The sequence below is a fragment of the Octodon degus genome, unplaced genomic scaffold (genome assembly GCF_000260255.1).
Source record: "Octodon degus isolate 3935 unplaced genomic scaffold, OctDeg1.0 scaffold00069, whole genome shotgun sequence".
Lineage (NCBI taxonomy): Eukaryota > Metazoa > Chordata > Mammalia > Rodentia > Octodontidae > Octodon > Octodon degus.
The window spans coordinates 7,623,666-7,630,796 of record NW_004524645.1 but is presented as its reverse complement, the minus strand read 5'-3'; positions in this window follow the sequence as shown (position 1 = coordinate 7,630,796).

The following is a 7,131-nucleotide window of genomic DNA, read 5'->3' as shown; positions in this document are numbered from 1 at the left end:
ACCCCACTTTTCCTATCACTATTGAGAAATGCATTTCCTTGTTCTATTGATATTGAGCTCAGCAATGTATTTGGCTAATGAAATGTTGGCATACATTGAAAAGCAAAGTTTAAAAACACTTGAAGTTTGGCATGCACTTTATATCTATCCATTTTCAAGTTGCTAATTCTTCAGCCTGGACTGAAGAATGAGGCATATTTAACATACCAGAGCTTACCCCACAACAAAGCAAGCCTGGATAGGCCCATAATTTGAAGCAGAGGAGCTCATTAGAGTCCACAGTAGAGCATCAAACTCAGCCACCTCGTTGAAGGGACCTAGAATACAAAAAACAATTTTAGGCAACAAAGGCAAAGCAAGGGGCATCACAATCTCTGACTAGAAATTATACTACAAAGCTACCAGGACTAAGATCAGCATACTACTGGCAAAAAAAAAGAAAGAAAAGGAAAAGAAAAAACAGATTCCATGGTCAAAATGGATCAAATATCTTAATAAGAAAACAGAAACATTAAGTCTGCTGAAAGAGAGTAGATACAACTCTAGAAGATACAGGTGTTTGTAAAATCTTCATAGACAATACTTTTCATGACAATTTTTTTGCACAGGAAATATTACAAGGAATCATAAATTAAAGTGATATCAACTTAAAATATTTTGTACAGCAAAATACACCACCAAGAGAGCAAAGAAACAGCCCAAGAGTGGGAACAAGTTTTACCAGATGTTTCTCAGACAAAAAGAATAATATCTAAAATACATGAAGAAATGAAAATTATCAAATACCCTTAAATTTAAAGCCCTACCCAAAAATGGACATCTGAAATGAGTATACACTTTTCAGATGAAGAATCAGAAACAACAAATAAATATATGAAAAATTGTTCAACATCATCGGTCATTCAATAGATGCAAAATAAAACAACCCTGAGATTACATCTCACTCTAGAAAGAATGACTATTATCAAGAAACCAAGCCATATCAAATGCTGGTAAGGCTGTGGAGAAAAAGAACACATTTTCACTGTTCATAGGGGTGTAGACTGGTGCAACCACAGTGGAAATTGTATGGAAATTCCTTAGAAAACTAAAAGTAGAAGTTTCATTTGACCTAGTTATTCCACTTCTTGGTATCTTCTTAAAAATTTCAACACATCATACAGTAGAAATATATACACGCCCATATTTATAGCTTCAGAATTTGTAATTAATAATCTTGGAAGCAGCTACAATGTCCATCAACCAATGAATGGATAAAGAATACTTTTTAATACAGTGAAATACTACTCAGCCATAAAGAATGCTAAACCTCAGACGTTTCTTGATAAGTGGATGCAATTTAAAACCATACACTTAAGTGAATTACATTAGGCACACATTTAAATATTGTATTGTTTCTCTAGTGCAGATAGCCAAAAGGTAAACAAAAGGCAAAATGTATAATGATATTGTGAAATGAGAAAAAATGTTTAAGACAGGAGAGGAACAGGGGAGGCAAGAGGAAGAAAATGAGGAAGGGAAAAAATGAGTAGAAGAAAAAATGGAAATGAGAAGAAGAGGAGTTGAAAGGAAGAAAGGGGACTGGGGAAAAAAGGATCAAGATATATTATGCATAGGTATGAAAACCCTATGTTGAATGTGATCATTACATATATCTAAAATGTACCAATAAAATTAATTTGAAAAAGTTAAAAAACTTAAAGCAACTAAAAACCTACTTGAAGAGTTAAAACTATAGTCCTCTTAGGAAAAAAAGCAGAGACATAAATCTTTGTGATGTGGATTTGGCCATAGATTCCCAGATATGACACCAAAGGCACAAACAACAAAATAAAATCTAGATAAATTAGACCTTATCCAAATTAAAATTTTTATTTTTCAAAGCTCACTTGAAATCTGAAAATGACTTACATCTAGAATATGTAAATAATATTGACATTACAATAATAAAAGAGAAATAATCCAATTTTTTAAATGGCTAAATATTATGGATGGCTATTTCTCCAATGAAAACATACAAATGATCAATAAGCATATGAAAAGTAACTCAACAGCATTAATCATCAGAGAAATGGAAATTTAAGCTATAATGTATGGTGGAGAGATTGGTGGGGATCATGTTCAAGACCTGATACATACTGAGCACATACTTTAATGTTATGCACCTCTAGACCTCAGTGTCACAATTTCATACCCACTAGGATGAGTATAACAAAAAGTCAGATAATAACAAGTGTCGATGAGGATGTGGAAAAATTGGAACTCTTCTGTATCTCTCCTGGGAATGTAAAATGGTGAAACCACTTTAGTAAATAATATGGCAGTCAAACATAAAGATACAATTTGACCCTAAAATTCTATTCTTGGTATTCAAGAAAAAAAATGAAAACATATGTGTATATATAAACCTGTACATGAATGTTCATTGTGGCATAATTCATAATAGTCAAAGGATATATGAATTTCTATCAGCCAGTGAGTGGATTATCAAAGGGTAGCACATCCGTACTACAACTTGGATGAATCATGAAAATACTTTGCTGTTTCCCACAATATGTAGAATTTTGAAAACTTATGTGAATGTGAAAGGGAGACTATTATTAGACAAAAGGAAGGAAATAATGGAGGAGGATTGGGTACAAGAGAGGGAAATGGGAGAATAGAAAAATATTTATTAATTATGTCATTAAGAGCTCATGACTTTGACTTAAATTTATTGAGGTAAAAGGTGTTTGTTCCACTGCATTCCAGGTTACAAAACAGCATACATGTCATTGATTCTTTTTTATTTTCAAAATGCATTAATCTACGGAGATATGAAGCAATCATCTAGAATGGTGTTCACTGAACTGTTTCAATTTGTCTCCATAGTGAGAGGTATAGCACATTTTCCTTTTTTTAAAGAATGTCTTTACATGTGCTATTATGAAATGTATCTAACCAGAAGAAATTAAGAGTTTTTCTGTGTGTGGGATGGATATGTCAATTAACTTGATTATAATAACCATTTCAGAATTTATGTGTGTGCCTCTGGCATGATTTCATTTGTAAATTATATTCAATGGAAATAAAAATAAAACATGCTATATGAAAGAAACCACTCACAAAATCCACATATAAAGTAATTCTATGTATATAAGGCATCCAGGAAAGATAAATTTATGGAGTCAGAAAGTAGTTGGCCATTGCCTGGGGTTGACAAACATGTGGAGATTTGGGGGTGATAAAGAGCATAGAGCTTTTTGGTTGATGAAAATATTTTTAAATTGATTGTGGTGATGGTTGTACAACTCTGAATATACTAAAATTTTATTAAAATGTATGCTTTAAAGAAGTGAGTTGCATGACATGTGAGTTGTATCTCAAATTTGAGATACATACTCCTGTGAGCTGTTCAAATTGAATTCGTATCATCCAACAATGAGTAGCATAATTTTCCAAATAAACAAGTACTCCACGGTCCCATGTCATACAGTAAAAATAACACATTTAAAAACAATTCGTTTGATATTTTTCTTCTATGAAGATTTGAGTAACTTTATCTAATTTGCATTTTTATCCCATTTTGTGCCTTATTAATGTGTCATTCCCTATCATGAAAATTTCCTCTTGTTTGAAAAATAACAAACAAATAACAAATTATAATTTGTTGACAAATGAATGAGCTGAACTTGAAAATATTTCCCATTTTTCCCACAGACGTTTTTTAAGGAATTTTAAATTATATAAGGATGATGGATATCACTTATTAATAAAAGAATCTGTAGAAAGTAGTATGTATTAAGTTAGTAACCATTCACAGACACATAGTTATTATTTCTATTTATATTTCTTAATGAAATAGAATCTTCTAGCATTCTGAGGATTACATTAATTTGTAACACATGATGACACAAAGTGAAAGGAAATTTTGAGTCTGCATTGAAGGCGTGGAAGAGACAATAAAGATGTGGCTCATTAAATTCTCCACTGCTAGCCAATTAGAAAGTTTTCTCACACTAGGAAGGGCAGTAAAGTTATATAAATAGATCTAAAGAGCAGACGTAGATGTGAATAAGAATAATGTAATGAAAATTTAACTTGTTCAATAGTAAGATAATATACTTGGGAGAGATAAAATAACTGGACCAATAATATATTTGAAGCATAGGGCTGCCAGATAAAACTAGAAATCTCAGGGTAAATATAAGTAGAAGTAAATATTCAGTGTGTCATAAAAAGCCTACAGCCTTCATTGGACATAAGTTCACAGCATAACTATTTAAGTGACAAACTTGGTTAGGAACTTGAGATCTGGAGGTGAATGTTTCCAGTTCCAATCTTGATTCTACCATTTCTCGAACAAGTTAATTTATTTCTCTACGTTTCATTTTTCTTATGTAGTAAATGTACATATAGTTTCCTTTCTCACAGAAAGAAGGAATATAATCCTGCTTGTAAAGCCTGGGACAGGTGGCTAGCACTGAGGAACACAGTAGTGCTGGCAATCTAAGTTATTGTTATTTTATTACTATTTCAATTCCACCTAATGATTGTTCCTGACTTCTATCAACACTTTACTCTGCAACTGAGTGACCTCATACACAAATGTGAACTGTTACAACATACTGTGTACAAAAGCCCCAATCATTTGACTAGCACGTAGGTTCTTCACATGCCAGCCCTGGCTCCCTTCTGCATTTAATATCTAGATATTTTCATTTATCCAATCTACCTTTCAGTTAACACAGATTTTGCTTCTCTAGGAACTCCAACTACTTAAATATTTTTTTTCTTAAATAGAAGTAAGGAAACCTTCACAATTCCTGTGTCTGTAATTTCTACCCTAACAACAACTTGACAAGTTAGTGTGGGTTTTATGGATGTGGTCAGATGACATGAAATCCCTGGGTGAGAGGTAAAGACATTCATAATTCACAACACAACAAAAAGCATGAGTTAGCTATGTATGCCAGTTTCCCTTGCTCTAAACTTCAAACTCCACAAAGGTACCATAGAGAATCCCAGTTAGATGCTACACATATAACAAAGGAACTTTGATCTCAAAAGAACCAAAATTTTTATAATGGGCTGTAGGCAAACCTACCTAAGATTTGCGCCAGGTAGAGATACTGTATTACCTTTATTGAGGAGTAAATGAACTTGCTATCTGTTCTGAAGTGGAACACTTCTTGTAGTGTAAATACATATAATATACTCAGCATCCCAGGTCTTAAACCTATGTCAGCAGCCTCTTTTTATTTGAAATTGTGATTTGATTCACCTTGGAATTTTTAATTAATTTGGATTTTTAAAATTATTGCATCAATAATGTACAAAAATCTACATTAAATAAATACCTTTTCTATACACTAATAATGAACTAGCTGAAAAAAGACATCAGAAAAACAATTCCATTTTCAACAGCTTGTAGAAGTAAAGTACCTATGGATAAACCAAGCCAATGAGGCCAAAAATCTCTATAGTGGAAGTTACAGAACCCTGAAAAATAAATTGAATTAGACAGTAGAGGATGGAATTATCTCCCATGTTCCTGGATCAGTAGAGTTAATATTGTTAAAATGGTCATATTGCTGAAAGCAATCTCTAGTTTCCATGAAATTTCCATCAAAATTATAATGATATTCTTAACAGAGCTAGAAATAGCATTAATAAAACCCATACAGAAGCACCATAGTCCCAGAATAACCAAAGCAAAAAGAGCAAAACAGGAGGTGTAACAACAAAAGATTTCAAATTATATCACAAAACCATGGCAACAAAAACAGCATGGTTGTTGCACAAAGATAGACACATAAACCAACAGAACAGAAGAGAGGACCCAGAAATAAATCTATGGCAGTCCAGCCATATAATTCTTGACAAATGAGCCAAGAATATACATATGTTGGTGAAAAGATCATCTCTTTAACATTAGTGCTGGGCAAACTGGATGTCCTTATATAGAAGATTGAAACTAGATCCATATGTCTCACCAGATACAAAAATCAATGCAAAATTTATGAAAGACCTAAGTCCAAGGCCTAGCTGGTCATAGTCGTTGCAGCCTTGCAATTCCAGAACTCTGGAGTGCAAAGGCAGGAGGATCACAAGTTCAAGCTCAACTTGGGCAAGTTAGCCACTCAGTGAGACCCTCTCAAAATAATATTTTAAAAGACTCATGTTTTACTTCAGGGAGAAGGCCTCAAGTTCAATCCCTGGTACTGCAAACAAAATCAATAAATTGCTGTGAGAATGCAGGGAAAAATGATCCTTTGTATACTTCTGGTGGGGATGTAAGATTTTCACACTTATGGAAGTCAGTGTGAACATTTCTCAAAAACTAAACATACAGTTATCATTTGAATCAGCTATGTCAAGCCTAGGTATATACGTGAAAGAACTGAAGTCAGCATGACATGGGCATACCTACATTTCCATGTTTATTGAAGCATAATTTTTAATAGCCAAGATATGAAACCAGCCTAGGTGCCCATTAACAGGTGAACATAAAAAGAGTTTTTTTAGTTTTTAAAAATTGTGTTTGTTACAGAGTCTCAACACACAGCTCAGACTCGTAGTGATCCTCTTGTTTTCAGCTTCCCCAGTGCTGGAATTACAGGTGTGGGCCACCATGCCCAGTCTCTGCCGCTGGCTCAGTGTGCTGAGGGTGGAGCTGGCGAGGCATGCTGTACAGGGGTTTTCCCTGTGCTTGCCTAAGCAGGTGCTTAGTCTGCTGAGCTATCTCACTGGCTCATGGACATAAAGAGAAGGTGGTGCATATAGATAATAAAATTATATTCCTCCATAAAAAACCAACATGTCACTTGCAGAAAAATGGATACAACTGGAGCTCATCACATAAAATGACATAAATCAGACTCAGAAAAACAAGTATTGCATATTTTGCCCATATGTGGAATAAAAAATGACATGAAATTTGAAGAGAGACAAGAGAAATATGAATAAGGGAAAAAAGATGAATGTAAAGGATGGTATTAGAATGGACAGATATACCAAAATATCCTATACTCATGAAATCCAATATTTTGTAAAATTAAAATTAATCAAATATATCAAAAATATGTTCAACTCTTACAAATTACATAAAATGTTTTAATAAATCAATATTTCATAGTCTCTGAATTTTTT